Source organism: Lissotriton vulgaris, chromosome 12 (genome assembly GCF_964263255.1).
Source record: "Lissotriton vulgaris chromosome 12, aLisVul1.2, whole genome shotgun sequence".
In the NCBI taxonomy this organism is placed as follows: Eukaryota; Metazoa; Chordata; class Amphibia; order Caudata; family Salamandridae; genus Lissotriton; species Lissotriton vulgaris.
The window spans coordinates 446089369-446109334 of NC_141700.1; the positions used below are offsets into that span (position 1 = coordinate 446089369).

The following is a 19966-nucleotide window of genomic DNA, read 5'->3' on the forward strand; positions in this document are numbered from 1 at the left end:
GCCCTGTTCCCATGATGCACTGGGCCAGGGACAGACTGATTTGCATATAGCCAGGTTCTGATCTGGGATGGGGCAGTGAGATAAAAAACGGTGATGGGACCGGTTTCTGGCATTTCAGCCTTCTTCGGCCCGGCTTGCTTGAATCCTGATGGAGCAGTGAGAAAGGGACTCATGTCTGAGTATACCCTGCCACACCTATAGTGGCCAAAAACGATTTACAAAAAGGGGGGTGGTGATGAACAGAGTGTCTGAGTTAAACAGACCACTCTTACCCAGTCCAAAGATCAGGGCTTGATCCATCACCGTTATTTATCTCCCTGCCCCATCCCAGATCAGAACCTGGCTATATGCAAATCAGTCTGTCCCTGGCCCAGTGCATCATGGGAACAGGGCAGACTAAACTACCAAGCCAATTCTTCACCAGAAAGGAGACAAGCTACCGGGGACCGGTTTCTGGCATTTCAGCCGGTAGTTTCAGAATAAGACCTAATGAAATTGATTTGTTATATAACAATGAGAAAAGCAAGGCACTGCTGAGAGTTGAACTCAGGATCTCCTGTTTACTAGACAGACGCTTTAACCAGCTAAGCCACAGCACCCACTTGATTCTTAGTTTTGAAACACTTTTCTTTATGGTGTTCAAGAGAATATTGCTTTTTCACTTTCATATTCTTTTCTAAGCTCACACACTTCTCTACTCAAACACTTAAGATGAATGGAGACTCTTCACTTATTAAAAAACACCTCTCTAATTTGAAGTTTACCCTATTCATATCATTTTAAAATATACCTTGCTGAAGAATGGATTAGTTGAATTCAACAATAGAGTGATCATTCACCTCTATCTTGTTCATTGTCATTTTCTTTTCCCTATTTCAGTCAATGCATTCCTACAAAAATCTTCACAATACCAAGCATTTTATTTAATTTTTAAGATAACTTATTCTAAAGTTCATAGAACCAGATGTTTATTCTTAAATTATATTCAACACTTGTTTGATGAAAATTATTCAGAAAGCATGGAGAAAAGAGTTAGGTGCTGCTGAGATTTGAACTCAGGATTTCCTGTTTACGAGTCAGGTGCTTTAACCACTAAGCCACAGCACCAATGTTAATATTAACAAATGCATAAATAATTTATTGTTGATGATGAAAATGTGTTTCCTGCTATAAATTCTTCTTTATATGTATTGTAATCTTAAACACGAAAAGATACTCAATCACTACGCAAGGATTAATATGTTTTAATAAACAGGTTCTCTTATAAAACCCAATTTCATTTTTTGAATTCTTTACAGTTTTGTTTCATGAAGGTATTAATATTGCTCAAATCTAGGTAGAAATTTCATCTACTTCTTTCTCAAAGATATGTAGATTTTTCATTTTGCAATAACAGTATTCATTCTATAATCTTGAAAATTCTTCGGTTTTTATAAGGTTTAAGATGATCTTTTCAACAGTAAGATGAATCAGACTTTTATATTTTATTTGTATCGGAATAAGACCTAATGAAAATGATTTGTTATATAACAATGAGAAAAGCAAGGCGCTGCAGAGAGTTGAACTCAGGATCTCCTGTTTACTAGACAGGCGCTTTAACCAGCTAAGCCTCAGCAGCCACTTGAGTCTTAATTTTGAAACAATTTTCTTTATGGTGTTCAAGAGAATATTGCTTCTTCACTTTCATATTCTTTTCTAAGTTCACACACTTCTCTACTCAAACACTTAAGATGAATGAAGACTTCATTTATTCAAAAACACCTCTCTAATTTGAAGTTTACCCCATTCATATCATTTTAAACTATACCTTGCTGAAGAATGGATTGGTTGAATTCAACAATAGAGTGATCATTCACCTCTATCTTGTTCTTTGTCATTTTCTTTTCCCTATTTCAGTCAATGCATTCCTACAAAAATCTTCACAATACCAATCATTTTATTTAATTTTTAAGATAACGTATTCTAAAATTCATAGAACCAGATGTTTATTCTTAAATTGTATTCAACACTTGTTTGATGAAAATTATTAGGAAAGCATGGAGAAAACAAGTAGGTGCTGCTGAGATTTGAACTCAGGATTTCCTGTTTACGAGACAGGCGCTTTAACCACTAAGCCACAACACCAACGTTAATAGTAAAAAATGCATACATAGTTTATTGTTGATGATGAAAATGTGTTTTCTGCTATAAATTCTTCTTTATATGTATTGTAATCTTAAACACGAAAAGATACTCAATCACTACGCAAGGATTAATATGTTTTAATAAACAGGTACTCTTATAAAACCCAATTTCATTTGTTGAATTCTTTACAATTTTTTTTCATGAAGGTATTAATATTGCTCAAATCTAGGTAGAAATTTCATCTACTTCTTTCTCATAGATATGTATTTTTTCATTTTGCAATAACAGTATTCATTATATAATTTTGAAAATACTTGGGTTTTTATAAGTTTTAAGATGATCTGTTCAACAGTAAGATGAATCAGACTTTTATATTTTAATTGTATCGGAATAAGACCTAATGAAAATGATTTGTTATATAACAATGAGAAAAGCATGGCACTGCTGAGAGTTGAACCCAGGATCTCCTATTTAATAGACAGGCGCTTTAACCAGCTAAGCCACAGCACCCACTTGATTCTTAATTTTGAAACACTTTTCTTTATGGTGTTCAAGAGAATATTGCTTTTTCACTTTCATATTCTTTTCTAAGTTCACACACTTCTCTACTCAAAAACTTAAGATGAATGAAGACTCTTCATTTATTCAAAAACACCTCTCTAATTTGAAGTTTTCCCTATTCATATCATTTTAAAATATACCTTGCTGAAGAATGGATTGGTTGAATTCAACAATAGAGTGATCATTCACCTCTATCTTGTTCTTTGTCATTTTCTTTTCCCTATTTCAGTCAATGCATTCCTACAAAAATCTTCACAATACCAATCATTTTATTTAATTTTTAAGATAACGTATTCTAAAGTTCATAGAACCAGATGTTTATTCTTAAATTGTATTCAACACTTGTTTGATGAAAATTATTCAGAAAGCATGGAGAAAACAGTTAGGTGCTGCTTAGATTTGAACTCAGGATTTCCTATTTACAAGACAGGTACTTTAACCACTAAGCCACAGCACCAACCTTAATAGTAAAAAATGCATAAATAATTTTTTGTTGATGATGAAAATGTGTTTTCTGCTATAAATTCTTCTTTATATGTATTGTAATCTTAAACACGAAAAGATACTCAATCACTACGCAAGGATTAATATGTTTTAATAAACAGGTACTCTTATAAAACCCAATTTCATTTCTTGAATTCTTTACAATTTTTATTCATGAAGGTATTAATATTGCTCAAATCTAGGTCGAAATTTCATCTACCTCTTTCTCATGGATATGTAGTTTTTTTCATTTTGCTATAACAGTATTCATTCTATAATCTTGAAAATACTTGGGTTTTTATAAGGTTTAAGATGATCTTTTCAACAGTAAGATGAATCAGACTTTTATATTTTAATTGTATCGGAATAAGACCTAATGAAAATGATTTGTTATATAACAATGTGAAAAGCAAGGCGCTGCTGAGAGTTGAACTCAGGATCTCCTGTTTACTAGACAGACGCTTTAACCAGCTAAGCCACAGCACCCACTTGAGTCTTAATTTTGAAACACTTTTCTTTATGGTGTTCAAGAGAATATTGCTTTTTCACTTTCATAATCTTTTCTAAGTTCACACACTTCTCTACTCAAACACTTAAGATGAATGAAGACTCTTCATTTATTCAAAAACACCTCTCTAATTTGAAGTTTACCCTATTCATATCATTTTAAACTATACCTTGCTGAAGAATGGATTCGTTGAATTCAACAATAGAGTGATCATTCACCTCTATCTTGTTCTTTGTCATTTTCTTTTCCCTATTTCAGTCAATGTATTCATTCAAAAATCTTCACAATACCAATCATTTTATTTAATTTTTAAGATAACGTATTCTAAAGTTCATAGAACCAGATGTTTATTCTTAAATTGTATTCAACACTTGTTTGATGAAAATTATTCAGAAAGCATGGAGAAAAGAGTTAGGTGCTGCTGAGATTTGAACTCAGGATTTCTTGTTTACGAGTCAGGCGCTTTAACCACTAAGCCACAGCACCAATATTAATAATAAAAAATGCATAAATAATTTATTGTTGATGATGAAAATGTGTTTCCTGCTATAAATTCTTCTTTATATGTATTATAATCTTAAACACGAAAAGATACTCAATCACTACGCAAGGATTAATATGTTTTAATAAACAGGTACTCTTATAAAACACAATTTCATTTCTTGAATTCTTTACAATTTTGTTTCATGAAGGTATTAATATTGCTCAAATCTAGGTAGAAATTTCATCTACGTCTTTCTCATAGATATGTAGTTTTTTTCATTTTGCAATAACAGTATTCATTCTATAATCTTGAAAATACTTGGGTTTTTATAAGGTTTAAGATGATCTTTTTCAACAGTAAGATGAATCAGACTTTCATATTTTAATTGTATCGGAATAAGACCTAATGAAAATGATTTGTTATATAACAATGAGAAAAGAAAGGCGCTGCTGAGAGTTGAACTCAGGATCTCCTGTTTACTAGACAGGCGCTTTAACCAGCTAAGCCACAGCACCCACTTGAGTATTAATTTTGAAACACTTTTCTTTATGGTGTTCAAGAGAATATTGCTTTTTCACTTTCATTATCTATTCTAAGTTCACACACTTCTCTACTCAAACACTTAAGATGAATGAAGACTCTTCATTTATTCCAAAACACCTCTCTAATTTGAAGTTTACCCTATTCATATCATTTTAAACTATACCTTGCTGAAGAATGGATTGGTTGAATTCAACAATAGATTGATCATTCACCTCTATCTTGATCTTTGTCATTTTCTTATCCCTATTTCAGTCAATGCATTCCTACAAAAATCTTCACATTACCAAGCATTTTATTTAATTTTTAAGATAACGTATTCTAAAGTTCATAGAACCAGATGTTTATTCTTAAATTGTATTCAACACTTGTTTAATGAAAATTATTCGGAAAGCATGGAGAAAACAGTTAGGTGCTGCTTAGATTTGAACTCAGGATTTCCTATTTACAAGACAGGTACTTTAACCACTAAGCCACAGCACCAACATTAATAGTAAAAAATGCATAAATAATTTTTTGTTGATGATGAAAATGTGTTTTCTGCTATAAATTCTTCTTTATATGTATTGTAATCTTAAACACGAAAAGATACTCAATCACTACGCAAGGATTAATATGTTTTAATAAACAGGTACTCTTATAAAACCCAATTTCATTTCTTGAATTCTTTACAATTTTTATTCATGAAGGTATTAATATTGCTCAAATCTAGGTCGAAATTTCATCTACCTCTTTCTCATGGATATGTAGTTTTTTTCATTTTGCAATAACAGTATTCATTCTATAATCTTGAAAATACTTGGGTTTTTATAAGGTTTAAGATGATCTTTTCAACAGTAAGATGAATCAGACTTTTATATTTTAATTGTATCGGAATAAGACCTAATGAAAATGATTTGTTATATAACAATGTGAAAAGCAAGGCGCTGCTGAGAGTTGAACTCAGGATCTCCTGTTTACTAGACAGACGCTTTAACCAGCTAAGCCACAGCACCCACTTGAGTCTTAATTTTGAAACACTTTTCTTTATGGTGTTCAAGAGAATATTGCTTTTTCACTTTCATAATCTTTTCTAAGTTCACACACTTCTCTACTCAAACACTTAAGATGAATGAAGACTCTTCATTTATTCAAAAACACCTCTCTAATTTGAAGTTTACCCTATTCATATCATTTTAAACTATACCTTGCTGAAGAATGGATTCGTTGAATTCAACAATAGAGTGATCATTCACCTCTATCTTGTTCTTTGTCATTTTCTTTTCCCTATTTCAGTCAATGTATTCCTACAAAAATCTTCACAATACCAATCATTTTATTTAATTTTTAAGATAACGTATTCTAAAGTTCATAGAACCAGATGTTTATTCTTAAATTGTATTCAACACTTGTTTGATGAAAATTATTCAGAAAGCATGGAGAAAAGAGTTAGGTGCTGCTGAGATTTGAACTCAGGATTTCCTGTTTACGAGTCAGGCGCTTTAACCACTAAGCCACAGCACCAATGTTAATAATAAAAAATGCATAAATAATTTATTGTTGATGATGAAAATGTGTTTCCTGCTATAAATTCTTCTTTACATGTATTATAATCTTAAACACGAAAAGATACTCAATCACTACGCAAGGATTAATATGTTTTAATACACAGGTACTCTTATAAAACACAATTTCATTTCTTGAATTCTTTACAATTTTGTTTCATGAAGGTATTAATATTGCTCAAATCTAGGTAGAAATTTCATCTACGTCTTTCTCATAGATATGTAGTTTTTTTCATTTTGCAATAACAGTATTCATTCTATAATCTTGAAAATACTTGGGTTTTTATAAGGTTTAAGATGATCTTTTCAACAGTAAGATGAATCAGACTTTCATATTTTAATTGTATCGGAATAAGACCTAATGAAAATGATTTGTTATATAACAATGAGAAAAGAAAGGCGCTGCTGAGAGTTGAACTCAGGATCTCCTGTTTACTAGACAGGCGCTTTAACCAGCTAAGCCACAGCACCCACTTGAGTATTAATTTTGAAACACTTTTCTTTATGGTGTTCAAGAGAATATTGCTTTTTCACTTTCATTATCTATTCTAAGTTCACACACTTCTCTACTCAAACACTTAAGATGAATGAAGACTCTTCATTTATTCAAAAACACCTCTCTAATTTGAAGTTTACCCTATTCATATCATTTTAAACTATACCTTGCTGAAGAATGGATTGGTTGAATTCAACAATAGAGTGATCATTCACCTCTATCTTGTTCTTTGTCATTTTCTTTTCCCTATTTCAGTCAATGTATTCCTTCAAAAATCTTCACAATACCAATCATTTTATTTAATTTTTAAGATAACGTATTCTAAAGTTCATAGAACCAGATGTTTATTCTTAAATTGTATTCAACACTTGTTTGATGAAAATTATTCAGAAAGCATGGAGAAAAGAGTTAGGTGTTGCTGAGATTTGAACTCAGGATGTCCTGTTTATGAGTCAGGCGCTTTAACCACTAAGCCACAGAACCAATGTTAATAATAACAAATGCATAAATAATTTATTGTTGATGATGAAAATGTGTTTCCTGCTATAAATTCTTCTTTATATGTATTGTAATCTTAAACACGAAAAGATACTCAATCACTACGCAAGGATTAATATGTTTTAATAAACAGGTACTCTTATAAAACCCAATTTCATTTCTTGAATTCTTTACAATTTTGTTTCATGAAGGTATTAATATTGCTCAAATCTAGGTAGAAATTTCATCTACGTCTTTCTCAAAGATATGTAGATTTTTCATTTTGCAATAACAGTATTCATTCTATAATCTTGAAAATACTTGGGTTTTTATAAGGTTTAAGATGATCTTTTCAACAGTAAGATGAATCAGACTTTTATATTTTAATTGTATCGGAATAAGACCTAATGAAAATGATTTGTCATATAACAATGAGAAAAGCAAGGCGCTGCTGAGAGTTGAACTCAGGATCTCCTGTTTACTAGACAGGCGCTTTTACCAGCTAAGCCTCAGCAGCCACTTGAGTCTTAATTTTGAAACAATTTTCTTTATGGTGTTCAAGAGAATATTGCTTCTTCACTTTCATATTCTTTTCTAAGTTCACACACTTCTCTACTCAAACACTTAAGATGAATGAAGACTCTTCATTTATTCAAAAACACCTCTCTAATTTGAAGTTTACCCCATTCATATCATTTTAAACTATACCTTGCTGAAGAATGGATTGGTTGAATTCAACAATAGAGTGATCATTCACCTCTATCTTGTTCTTTGTCATTTTCTTTTCCCTATTTCAGTCAATGCATTCCTACAAAAATCTTCACAATACCAATCATTTTATTTAATTTTTAAGATAACGTATTCTAAAGTTCATAGAACCAGATGTTTATTCTTAAATTGTATTCAACACTTGTTTGATGAAAATTATTCGGAAAGCATGGAGAAAACAATTAGGTGCTGCTGAGATTTGAACTCAGGATTTCCTGTTTACGAGACAGGCGCTTTAACCACTAAGCCACAACACCAACGTTAATAGTAAAAAATGCATACATAATTTATTGTTGATGATGAAAATGTGTTTTCTGCTATAAATTCTTCTTTATATGTATTGTAATCTTAAACACGAAAAGATACTCAATCACTACGCAAGGATTAATATGTTTTAATAAACAGGTACTCTTATAAAACCCAATTTCATTTCTTGAATTCTTTACAATTTTTTTTCATGAAGGTATTAATATTGCTCAAATCTAGGTAGAAATTTCATCTACTTCTTTCTCATAGATATGTATTTTTTTCATTTTGCAATAACAGTATTCATTATATAATCTTGAAAATACTTGGGTTTTTATAAGTTTTAAGATGATCTGTTCAACAGTAAGATGAATCAGACTTTTATATTTTAATTGTATCGGAATAAGACCTAATGAAAATGATTTGTTATATAACAATGAGAAAAGCAAGGCACTGCTGAGAGTTGAACCCAGGATCTCCTGTTTAATAGACAGGCGCTTTAACCAGCTAAGCCACAGCACCCACTTGATTCTTAATTTTGAAACACTTTTCTTTATGGTGTTCAAGAGAATATTGCTTTTTCACTTTCATATTCTTTTCTAAGTTCACACACTTCTCTACTCAAAAACTTAAGATCAATGAAGACTCTTCATTTATTCAAAAACACCTCTCTAATTTGAAGTTTTCCCTATTCATATCATTTTAAAATATACCTTGCTGAAGAATGGATTAGTCGAATTCAACAATAGAGTGATCATTCACCTCTATCTTGTTCTTTGTCATTTTCTTTTCCCTATTTCAGTCAATGCATTCCTACAAAAATCTTCACAATACCAATCATTTTATTTAATTTTTAAGATAACGTATTCTAAAGTTCATAGAACCAGATGTTTATTCTTAAATTGTATTCAACACTTGTTTGATGAAAATTATTCAGAAAGCATGGAGAAAAGAGTTAGGTGCTGCTGAGATTTGAACTCAGGATTTCCTGTTTACGAGTCAGGCGCTTTAACCACTAAGCCACAGCACCAATGTTAATAATAAAAAATGCATAAATAATTTATTGTTGATGATGAAAATGTGTTTCCTGCTATAAATTCTTCTTTATATGTATTATAATCTTAAACACGAAAAGATACTCAATCACTACGCAAGGATTAATATGTTTTAATAAACAGGTACTCTTATAAAACACAATTTCATTTCTTGAATTCTTTACAATTTTGTTTCATGAAGGTATTAATATTGCTCAAATCTAGGTAGAAATTTCATCTACGTCTTTCTCATAGATATGTAGTTTTTTTCATTTTGCAATAACAGTATTCATTCTATAATCTTGAAAATACTTGGGTTTTTATAAGGTTTAAGATGATCTTTATAACAGTAAGATGAATCAGACTTTTATATTTTAATTGTATCGGAATAAGACCTAATGAAAATGATTTGTTATATAACAATGAGAAAAAGCAAGGCGCTGCTGAGAGTTGAACTCAGGATCTCCTGTTTACTAGACAGGCGCTTTAACCAGCTAAGCCACAGCACCCACTTGAGTATTAATTTTGAAACACTTTTCTTTATGGTGTTCAAGAGAATATTGCTTTTTCACTTTCATAATCTATTCTAAGTTCACACACTTCTCTACTCAAACACTTAAGATGAATGAAGACTCTTCGTTTATTCAAAAACACCTCTCTAATTTGAAGTTTACCCTATTCATATCATTTTAAACTATACCTTGCTGAAGAATGGATTGGTTGAATTCAACAATAGATTGATCATTCACCTCTATCTTGATCTTTGTCATTTTCTTATCCCTATTTCAGTCAATGCATTCCTACAAAAATCTTCACATTACCAAGCATTTTATTTAATTTTTAAGATAACGTATTCTAAAGTTCATAGAACCAGATGTTTATTCTTAAATTGTATTCAACACTTGTTTAATGAAAATTATTCGGAAAGCATGGAGAAAACAGTTAGGTGCTGCTTAGATTTGAACTCAGGATTTCCTATTTACAAGACAGGTACTTTAACCACTAAGCCACAGCACCAACATTAATAGTAAAAAATGCATAAATAATTTTTTGTTGATGATGAAAATGTGTTTTCTGCTATAAATTCTTCTTTATATGTATTGTAATCTTAAACACGAAAAGATACTCAATCACTACGCAAGGATTAATATGTTTTAATAAACAGGTAGTCTTATAAAACCCAATTTCATTTCTTGAATTCTTTACAATTTTTATTCATGAAGGTATTAATATTGCTCAAATCTAGGTCGAAATTTCATCTACCTCTTTCTCATGGATATGTAGTTTTTTTCATTTTGCAATAACAGTATTCATTCTATAATCTTGAAAATACTTGGGTTTTTATAAGGTTTAAGATGATCTTTTCAACAGTAAGATGAATCAGACTTTTATATTTTAATTGTATCGGAATAAGACCTAATGAAAATGATTTGTTATATAACAATGTGAAAAGCAAGGCGCTGCTGAGAGTTGAACTCAGGATCTCCTGTTTACTAGACAGACGCTTTAACCAGCTAAGCCACAGCACCCACTTGAGTCTTAATTTTGAAACACTTTTCTTTATGGTGTTCAAGAGAATATTGCTTTTTCACTTTCATAATCTTTTCTAAGTTCACACACTTCTCTACTCAAACACTTAAGATGAATGAAGACTCTTCATTTATTCAAAAACACCTCTCTAATTTGAAGTTTACCCTATTCATATCATTTTAAACTATACCTTGCTGAAGAATGGATTTGTTGAATTCAACAATAGAGTGATCATTCACCTCTATCTTGTTCTTTGTCATTTTCTTTTCCCTATTTCAGTCAATGTATTCCTACAAAAATCTTCACAATACCAATCATTTTATTTAATTTTTAAGATAACGTATTCTAAAGTTCATAGAACCAGATGTTTATTCTTAAATTGTATTCAACACTTGTTTGATGAAAATTATTCAGAAAGCATGGAGAAAACAGTTAGGTGCTGCTGAGATTTGAACTCAGGACTTCCTGTTTACGAGTCAGGTGCTTTAACCACTAAGCCACAGCACCAATGTTAATAATAAAAAATGCATAAATAATTTATTGTTGATGATGAAAATGTGTTTCCTGCTATAAATTCTTCTTTATATGTATTATAATCCTAAACACGAAAAGATACTCAATCACTACGCAAGGATTAATATGTTTTAATAAACAGGTACTCTTATAAAACACAATTTCATTTCTTGAATTCTTTACAATTTTGTTTCATGAAGGTATTAATATTGCTCAAATCTAGGTAGAAATTTCATCTACGTCTTTCTCAAAGATATGTAGATTTTTCATTTTGCAATAACAGTATTCATTCTATAATCTTGAAAATACTTGGGTTTTTATAAGGTTTAAGATGATCTTTTCAACAGTAAGATGAATCAGACTTTTCTATTTTAATTGTATCGGAATAAGACCTAATGAAAATGATTTGTCATATAACAATGAGAAAAGCAAGGCGCTGCTGAGAGTTGAACTCAGGATCTCCTGTTTACTAGACAGGCGCTATAACCAGCTAAGCCTCAGCAGCCACTTGAGTCTTAATTTTGAAACAATTTTCTTTATGGTGTTCAAGAGAATATTGCTTCTTCACTTTCATATTATTTTCTAAGTTCACACACTTCTCTACTCAAACACTTAAGATGAATGAAGACTCTTCATTTATTCAAAAACACCTCTCTAATTTGAAGTTTACCCCATTCATATCATTTTAAACTATACCTTGCTGAAGAATGGATTAGTTGAATTCAACAATAGAGTGATCATTCACCTCTATCTTGTTCTTTGTCATTTTCTTTTCCCTATTTCAGTCAATGCATTCCTACAAAAATCTTCACAATACCAATCATTTTATTTAATTTTTAAGATAACGTATTTTAAAGTTCATAGAACCAGATGTTTATTCTTAAATTGTATTCAACACATGTTTGATGAAAATTATTCGGAAAGCATGGAGAAAACAGTTAGGTGCTGCTGAGATTTGAACTCAGGATTTCCTGTTTACGAGACAGGCGCTTTAACCACTAAGCCACAGCACCAACGTTAATAGTAAAAAATGCATACATAATTTTTTGTTGAAGATGAAAATGTGTTTTCTGCTATAAATTCTTCTTTATATGTATTGTAATCTTAAACACGAAAAGATACTCAATCACTACGCAATGATTAATATGTTTTAATAAACAGGTACTCTTATAAAACCCAATTTCATTTCTTGAATTCTTTACAATTTTTTTTCATGAAGGTATTAATATTGCTCAAATCTAGGTAGAAATTTCATCTACTTCTTTCTCATAGATATGTATTTTTTTCATTTTGCAATAACAGTATTCATTCTATAATCTTGAAAATACTTGGGTTTTTATAAGTTTTAAGATGATCTGTTCAACAGTAAGATGAATCAGACTTTTATATTTTAATTGTATCGGAATAAGACCTAATGAAAATGATTTGTTATATAACAATGAGAAAAGCAAGGCGCTGCAGAGAGTTGAACTCAGGATCTCCTGTTTACTAGACAGGCGCTTTTACCAGCTAAGCCTCAGCAGCCACTTGAGTCTTAATTTTGAAACAATTTTCTTTATGGTGTTCAAGAGAATATTGCTTCTTCACTTTCATATTCTTTTCTAAGTTCACACACTTCTCTACTCAAACACTTAAGATGAATGAAGACTCTTCATTTATTCAAAAACACCTCTCTAATTTGAAGTTTACCCCATTCATATCATTTTAAACTATACCTTGCTGAAGAATGGATTGGTTGAATTCAACAATAGAGTGATCATTCACCTCTATCTTGTTCTTTGTCATTTTCTTTTCCCTATTTCAGTCAATGCATTCCTACAAAAATCTTCACAATACCAATCATTTTATTTAATTTTTAAGATAACGTATTCTAAAGTTCATAGAACCAGATGTTTATTCTTAAATTGTATTCAACACTTGTTTGATGAAAATTATTCGGAAAGCATGGAGAAAACAATTAGGTGCTGCTGAGATTTGAACTCAGGATTTCCTGTTTACGAGACAGGCGCTTTAACCACTAAGCCACAACACCAACGTTAATAGTAAAAAATGCATACATAATTTATTGTTGATGATGAAAATGTGTTTTCTGCTATAAATTCTTCTTTATATGTATTGTATTCTTAAACACGAAAAGATACTCAATCACTACGCAAGGATTAATATGTTTTAATAAACAGGTACTCTTATAAAACCCAATTTCATTTCTTGAATTCTTTACAATTTTTTTTTCATGAAGGTATTAATATTGCTCAAATCTAGGTAGAAATTTCATCTACTTCTTTCTCATAGATATGTATTTTTTTCATTTTGCAATAACAGTATTCATTATATAATCTTGAAAATACTTGGGTTTTTATAAGTTTTAAGATGATCTGTTCAACAGTAGGATGAATCAGACTTTTATATTTTAATTGTATCGGAATAAGACCTAATGAAAATGATTTGTTATATAACAATGAGAAAAGCAAGGCACTGCTGAGAGTTGAACCCAGGATCTCCTGTTTAATAGACAGGCGCTTTAACCAGCTAAGCCACAGCAGCCACTTGAGTCTTAATTTTGAAACACTTTTCTTTATGGTGTTCAAGAGAATATTGCTTTTTCACTTTCATATTCTTTTCTAAGTTCACACACTTCTCTACTCAAAAACTTAAGATCAATGAAGACTCTTCATTTATTCAAAAACACCTCTCTAATTTGAAGTTTTCCCTATTCATATCATTTTAAAATATACCTTGCTGAAGAATGGATTAGTCGAATTCAACAATAGAGTGATCATTCACCTCTATCTTGTTCTTTGTCATTTTCTTTTCCCTATTTCAGTCAATGCATTCCTACAAAAATCTTCACAATACCAATCATTTTATTTAATTTTTAAGATAACGTATTCTAAAGTTCATAGAACCAGATGTTTATTCTTAAATTGTATTCAACACTTGTTTGATGAAAATTATTCAGAAAGCATGGAGAAAAGAGTTAGGTGCTGCTGAGATTTGAACTCAGGATTTCCTGTTTACGAGTCAGGCGCTTTAACCACTAAGCCACAGCACCAATGTTAATAATAAAAAATGCATAAATAATTTATTGTTGATGATGAAAATGTGTTTCCTGCTATAAATTCTTCTTTATATGTATTATAATCTTAAACACGAAAAGATACTCAATCACTACGCAAGGATTAATATGTTTTAATAAACAGGTACTCTTATAAAACACAATTTCATTTCTTGAATTCTTTACAATTTTGTTTCATGAAGGTATTAATATTGCTCAAATCTAGGTAGAAATTTCATCTACGTCTTTCTCATAGATATGTAGTTTTTTTCATTTTGCAATAACAGTATTCATTCTATAATCTTGAAAATACTTGGGTTTTTATAAGGTTTAAGATGATCTTTATAACAGTAAGATGAATCAGACTTTTATATTTTAATTGTATCGGAATAAGACCTAATGAAAATGATTTGTTATATAACAATGAGAAAAAGCAAGGCGCTGCTGAGAGTTGAACTCAGGATCTCCTGTTTACTAGACAGGCGCTTTAACCAGCTAAGCCACAGCACCCACTTGAGTATTAATTTTGAAACACTTTTCTTTATGGTGTTCAAGAGAATATTGCTTTTTCACTTTCATAATCTATTCTAAGTTCACACACTTCTCTACTCAAACACTTAAGATGAATGAAGACTCTTCATTTATTCAAAAACACCTCTCTAATTTGAAGTTTACCCTATTCATATCATTTTAAACTATACCTTGCTGAAGAATGGATTGGTTGAATTCAACAATAGATTGATCATTCACCTCTATCTTGATCTTTGTCATTTTCTTATCCCTATTTCAGTCAATGCATTCCTACAAAAATCTTCACATTACCAAGCATTTTATTTAATTTTTAAGATAACGTATTCTAAAGTTCATAGAACCAGATGTTTATTCTTAAATTGTATTCAACACTTGTTTAATGAAAATTATTCGGAAAGCATGGAGAAAACAGTTAGGTGCTGCTTAGATTTGAACTCAGGATTTCCTATTTACAAGACAGGTACTTTAACCACTAAGCCACAGCACCAACATTAATAGTAAAAAATGCATAAATAATTTTTTGTTGATGATGAAAATGTGTTTTCTGCTATAAATTCTTCTTTATATGTATTGTAATCTTAAACACGAAAAGATACTCAATCACTACGCAAGGATTAATATGTTTTAATAAACAGGTAGTCTTATAAAACCCAATTTCATTTCTTGAATTCTTTACAATTTTTATTCATGAAGGTATTAATATTGCTCAAATCTAGGTCGAAATTTCATCTACCTCTTTCTCATGGATATGTAGTTTTTTTCATTTTGCAATAACAGTATTCATTCTATAATCTTGAAAATACTTGGGTTTTTATAAGGTTTAAGATGATCTTTTCAACAGTAAGATGAATCAGACTTTTATATTTTAATTGTATCGGAATAAGACCTAATGAAAATGCTTTGTTATATAACAATGTGAAAAGCAAGGCGCTGCTGAGAGTTGAACTCAGGATCTCCTGTTTACTAGACAGACGCTTTAACCAGCTAAGCCACAGCACCCACTTGAGTATTAATTTTGAAACACTTTTCTTTATGGTGTTCAAGAGAATATTGCTTTTTCACTTTCATTATCTATTCTAAGTTCACACACTTCTCTACTCAAACACTTAAGATGAATGAAGACTCTTCATTTATTCAAAAACACCTCTCTAATTTGAAGTTTACCCTATTCATATCATTTTAAACTATACCTTGCTGAAGAATGGATTGGTTGAATTCAACAATAGAGTGATCATTCACCTCTATCTTGTTCTTTGTCATTTTCTTTTCCCTATTTCAGTCAATGTATTCCTTCAAAAATCTTCACAATACCAATCATTTTATTTAATTTTTAAGATAACGTATTCTAAAGTTCATAGAACCAGATGTTTATTCTTAAATTGTATTCAACACTTGTTTGATGAAAATTATTCAGAAAGCATGGAGAAAAGAGTTAGGTGCTGCTGAGATTTGAACTCAGGATGTCCTGTTTATGAGTCAGGCGCTTTAACCACTAAGCCACAGAACCAATGTTAATAATAACAAATGCATAAATAATTTATTGTTGATGATGAAAATGTGTTTCCTGCTATAAATTCTTCTTTATATGTATTGTAATCTTAAACACGAAAAGATACTCAATCACTACGCAAGGATTAATATGTTTTAATAAACAGGTACTCTTATAAAACCCAATTTCATTTCTTGAATTCTTTACAATTTTGTTTCATGAAGGTATTAATATTGCTCAAATCTAGGTAGAAATTTCATCTACGTCTTTCTCAAAGATATGTAGATTTTTCATTTTGCAATAACAGTATTCATTCTATAATCTTGAAAATACTTGGGTTTTTATAAGGTTTAAGATGATCTTTTCAACAGTAAGATGAATCAGACTTTTATATTTTAATTGTATCGGAATAAGACCTAATGAAAATGATTTGTCATATAACAATGAGAAAAGCAAGGCGCTGCTGAGAGTTGAACTCAGGATCTCCTGTTTACTAGACAGGCGCTTTAACCAGCTAAGCCTCAGCACCCACTTGAGTCTGAATTTTGAAACAATTTTCTTTATGGTGTTCAAGAGAATATTGCTTTTTCACTTTCATATTCTTTTCTAGGTTCACTCACTTCTCTACTCAAACACTTAAGATGAATGAAGACTCTTCATTTATTCAAAAACACCTCTCTAATTTGAAGTTTACCCTATTCATATCATTTTAAACTATACCTTGCTGAAGAATGGATTAGTTGAATTCAACAATAGAGTGATCATTCACCTCTATCTTGTTCTTTGTCATTTTCTTTTCCCTATTTCAGTCAATGCATTCCTACAAAAATCTTCACAATACCAATTATTTTATTTAATTTTTAAGATAACGTATTCTAAAGTTCATAGAACCAGATGTTTATTCTTAAATTGTATTCAACACTTGTTTGATGAAAATTATTCGGGAAGCATGGAGAAAACAGTTAGGTGCTGCTGAGATTTGAACTCAGGATTTCCTGTTTACGAGACAGGCGCTTTAACCACTAAGCCACAGCACCAACATTAATTGTAAAAAATGCATAAATAATTTATTGTTGATGATGAAAATGTGTTTTCTGCTATAAATTCTTCTTTATATGTATAGTAATCTTAAACACGAAAAGATACTCAATCACTACGCAAGGATTAATATGTTTTAATAAACAGGTACTTTTATAAAACCCAATTTCATTTCTTGAATTCTTTACAAGTTTTTTTTCATGAAGCTATTAATATTGCTCAAATCTAGGTAGAAATTTCATCTACTTCTTTCTCATAGATATGTATTTTTTCATTTTGCAATAACAGTATTCATTCTATAATCTTGAAAATACTTGGGTTTTTATAAGGTTTAAGATGATCTGTTCAACAGTAAGATGAATCAGACTTTTATATTTTAATTGTATCGGAATAAGACCTAATGAAAATGATTTGTTATATAACAATGAGAAAAGCAAGGCGCTGCTGAGATTTGAACTCAGGATCTCCTGTTTACTAGACAGGCGCTTTAACCAGCTAAGCCACAGCACCCACTAGATTCTTAATTTTGAAACACTTTTCTTTATGGTGTTCAAGAGAATATTGCTTTTTCACTTTCATATTCTTTTCTAAGTTCACACACTTCTCTACTCAAACACTTAAGATGAATGAAGACTCTTCACTTATTCAAAAACACCTCTCTAATTTGAAGTTTACCCTATTCATATCATTTTAAAATATACCTTGCTGAAGAATGGATTAGTTGAATTCAACAATAGAGTGATCATTTGCCTCTATCTTGTTCATTGTCATTTTCTTTTCCCTATTTCAGTCAATGCATTCCTACAAAAATCTTCACAATACCAAGCATTTTATTTAATTTTTAAGATAACTTATTCTAAAGTTCATAGAACCAGATGGTTATTCTTAAATTGTATTCAACACTTGTTTAATGAAAATTAGTCGGAAAGCATGGAGAAAACAGTTAGGTGCTGCTGAGATTTGAACTCAGGATTTCCTATTTACGAGACAAGCGCTTTAATCACTAAGCCACAGCACCAACATTAATAGTAAAAAATGCATAAATAATTTATTGTTGATGATGAAAATGTGTTTTCTGCTATAAATTCTTCTTTATATGTATTGTAATCTTAAACACGAAAAGATACTCAATCACTACGCAAGGATTAATATGTTTTAATAAACAGGTACTCTTATAAAACCCAATTTCATTTCTTGAATTCTTTACAATTTTTTTTCATGAAGGTATTATTATTGCTCAAATCTAGGTAGAAATTTCATCTACGTCTTTCTCATAGATATGTAGTTTTTTTTCATTTTGCAATAACAGTATTCATTCTATAATCTTGAAAATACTTGGGTTTTTATAAGGTTTAAGATGATCTTTTCAACAGTAAGATGAATCAGACTTTTATATTTTAATTGTATCGGAATAAGACCTAATGAAAATGATTTGTTATATAACAATGAGAAAAGCAAGGCGCTGCTGAGAGTTGAACTCAGGATCTTCTGTTTACTAGACAGGCGCTTTAACCAGCTAAGCCACAGCGCCCACTTGATTGTTAATATTGAAACACTTCTCTTTATGGTGTTCAAGAGAATATTGCTTTTTCATTTTTATATTCTTTGCTAAGTTCACACACTTCTCTACTCAAACACTTAAGATGAATGAAGACTCTTCATTTATTCAAAAACACCTCTCTAATTTGAAGTTTACCCTATTCATATCATTTTAAACTATACCTTGCTGAAGAATGGATTAGTTGAATTCAACAATAGAGTGATCATTCACCTCTTCTTGTTCTTTGTCATTTTTTTCCCTATTTCAGTCAATGCATTCCTACAAAAATCTTCACAATACCAATCATTTTATTTAATTTTTAAGATATCTTATTCTAAAGTTTATAGAACCAGATGTTTATTCTTAAATTGTATTTAACACGTGTTTGATGAAAATTATTCGGAAAGCATGGAGAAAACAGTTAGGTGCTGCTTAGATTTGAACTCAGGATTTCCTGTTTACGAGACAGGCGCTTTAACCACTAAGCCAAATTACCAACGTTAATGGTAAAAAATGCATAAATAATTTATTGTTGATGATGAAAATGTGTTTTCTGCTATAAATTCTTCTTTATATGTATTGTAATCTTAAACATGAAAAGATACTCAATCACTACGCAAGGATTAATATGTTTTAATAAACAGGTACTCTTATAAAATCCAATTTCATTTCTTGAATTCTTTACAATTTTTTTCATGAAGGTATTAATATTGCTCAAATCCAGGTAGAAATTTCATCTACTTCTTTCTCATAGATATGTATTTTTTTTTCATTTTGCAATAACAGTATTCATTCTATAATCTTGAAAATACTTGGGTTTTTATAAGGTTTAAGATGATCTGTTCAACAGTAAGATGAATCAGACTTTTATATTTTAATTGTTTCAGAATAAGACCTAATGAAATTGATTTGTTATATAACAATAAGAAAAGCAAGGCACTGCTGAGAGTTGAACTCAGGATCTCCTGTTTACTAGACAGGCGCTTTAACCAGCTAAGCCACATC

At 30.5% G+C, this 19966-nt stretch overlaps 24 non-coding genes across 24 annotated transcripts; all 24 read right to left on the reverse strand.

Moving 5' to 3' along the window:
- Positions 1–525: 525 nt before the first annotated feature.
- TRNAT-AGU (transfer RNA threonine (anticodon AGU)) lies at positions 526–599 on the reverse strand. The gene has a single exon. It is a non-coding gene; the product is annotated as a tRNA-Thr (tRNA).
- Positions 600–1034: 435 nt separating this feature from the next.
- TRNAT-CGU (transfer RNA threonine (anticodon CGU)) lies at positions 1035–1107 on the reverse strand. The gene has a single exon. It is a non-coding gene; the product is annotated as a tRNA-Thr (tRNA).
- Positions 1108–2051: 944 nt separating this feature from the next.
- TRNAT-CGU (transfer RNA threonine (anticodon CGU)) lies at positions 2052–2124 on the reverse strand. Its single transcript has one exon. It is a non-coding gene; the product is annotated as a tRNA-Thr (tRNA).
- Positions 2125–2560: 436 nt separating this feature from the next.
- Positions 2561–2634, reverse strand: TRNAN-AUU (transfer RNA asparagine (anticodon AUU)). Its single transcript has one exon. It is a non-coding gene; the product is annotated as a tRNA-Asn (tRNA).
- Positions 2635–3580: 946 nt separating this feature from the next.
- On the reverse strand, positions 3581–3654 carry TRNAT-AGU (transfer RNA threonine (anticodon AGU)). The gene has a single exon. It is a non-coding gene; the product is annotated as a tRNA-Thr (tRNA).
- Positions 3655–4601: 947 nt separating this feature from the next.
- TRNAT-AGU (transfer RNA threonine (anticodon AGU)) lies at positions 4602–4675 on the reverse strand. The gene has a single exon. It is a non-coding gene; the product is annotated as a tRNA-Thr (tRNA).
- A 946-nt stretch (positions 4676–5621) lies between these two features.
- Positions 5622–5695, reverse strand: TRNAT-AGU (transfer RNA threonine (anticodon AGU)). The gene has a single exon. It is a non-coding gene; the product is annotated as a tRNA-Thr (tRNA).
- Positions 5696–6130: 435 nt separating this feature from the next.
- Positions 6131–6203, reverse strand: TRNAT-CGU (transfer RNA threonine (anticodon CGU)). Its single transcript has one exon. It is a non-coding gene; the product is annotated as a tRNA-Thr (tRNA).
- A 438-nt stretch (positions 6204–6641) lies between these two features.
- Positions 6642–6715, reverse strand: TRNAT-AGU (transfer RNA threonine (anticodon AGU)). The gene has a single exon. It is a non-coding gene; the product is annotated as a tRNA-Thr (tRNA).
- Positions 6716–8169: 1454 nt separating this feature from the next.
- Positions 8170–8242, reverse strand: TRNAT-CGU (transfer RNA threonine (anticodon CGU)). Its single transcript has one exon. It is a non-coding gene; the product is annotated as a tRNA-Thr (tRNA).
- Positions 8243–8679: 437 nt separating this feature from the next.
- TRNAN-AUU (transfer RNA asparagine (anticodon AUU)) lies at positions 8680–8753 on the reverse strand. Its single transcript has one exon. It is a non-coding gene; the product is annotated as a tRNA-Asn (tRNA).
- Positions 8754–9188: 435 nt separating this feature from the next.
- On the reverse strand, positions 9189–9261 carry TRNAT-CGU (transfer RNA threonine (anticodon CGU)). The gene has a single exon. It is a non-coding gene; the product is annotated as a tRNA-Thr (tRNA).
- A 439-nt stretch (positions 9262–9700) lies between these two features.
- On the reverse strand, positions 9701–9774 carry TRNAT-AGU (transfer RNA threonine (anticodon AGU)). The gene has a single exon. It is a non-coding gene; the product is annotated as a tRNA-Thr (tRNA).
- A 946-nt stretch (positions 9775–10720) lies between these two features.
- Positions 10721–10794, reverse strand: TRNAT-AGU (transfer RNA threonine (anticodon AGU)). The gene has a single exon. It is a non-coding gene; the product is annotated as a tRNA-Thr (tRNA).
- Positions 10795–11229: 435 nt separating this feature from the next.
- On the reverse strand, positions 11230–11302 carry TRNAT-CGU (transfer RNA threonine (anticodon CGU)). Its single transcript has one exon. It is a non-coding gene; the product is annotated as a tRNA-Thr (tRNA).
- Positions 11303–12248: 946 nt separating this feature from the next.
- TRNAT-CGU (transfer RNA threonine (anticodon CGU)) lies at positions 12249–12321 on the reverse strand. The gene has a single exon. It is a non-coding gene; the product is annotated as a tRNA-Thr (tRNA).
- Positions 12322–13267: 946 nt separating this feature from the next.
- Positions 13268–13340, reverse strand: TRNAT-CGU (transfer RNA threonine (anticodon CGU)). The gene has a single exon. It is a non-coding gene; the product is annotated as a tRNA-Thr (tRNA).
- Positions 13341–13778: 438 nt separating this feature from the next.
- On the reverse strand, positions 13779–13853 carry TRNAN-AUU (transfer RNA asparagine (anticodon AUU)). Its single transcript has one exon. It is a non-coding gene; the product is annotated as a tRNA-Asn (tRNA).
- A 434-nt stretch (positions 13854–14287) lies between these two features.
- TRNAT-CGU (transfer RNA threonine (anticodon CGU)) lies at positions 14288–14360 on the reverse strand. The gene has a single exon. It is a non-coding gene; the product is annotated as a tRNA-Thr (tRNA).
- A 439-nt stretch (positions 14361–14799) lies between these two features.
- TRNAT-AGU (transfer RNA threonine (anticodon AGU)) lies at positions 14800–14873 on the reverse strand. The gene has a single exon. It is a non-coding gene; the product is annotated as a tRNA-Thr (tRNA).
- Positions 14874–15819: 946 nt separating this feature from the next.
- TRNAT-AGU (transfer RNA threonine (anticodon AGU)) lies at positions 15820–15893 on the reverse strand. The gene has a single exon. It is a non-coding gene; the product is annotated as a tRNA-Thr (tRNA).
- A 1454-nt stretch (positions 15894–17347) lies between these two features.
- TRNAT-CGU (transfer RNA threonine (anticodon CGU)) lies at positions 17348–17420 on the reverse strand. Its single transcript has one exon. It is a non-coding gene; the product is annotated as a tRNA-Thr (tRNA).
- Positions 17421–17857: 437 nt separating this feature from the next.
- Positions 17858–17931, reverse strand: TRNAT-AGU (transfer RNA threonine (anticodon AGU)). Its single transcript has one exon. It is a non-coding gene; the product is annotated as a tRNA-Thr (tRNA).
- A 947-nt stretch (positions 17932–18878) lies between these two features.
- On the reverse strand, positions 18879–18952 carry TRNAT-AGU (transfer RNA threonine (anticodon AGU)). The gene has a single exon. It is a non-coding gene; the product is annotated as a tRNA-Thr (tRNA).
- Between the last annotated feature and the right edge of the window lie 1014 nt (positions 18953–19966).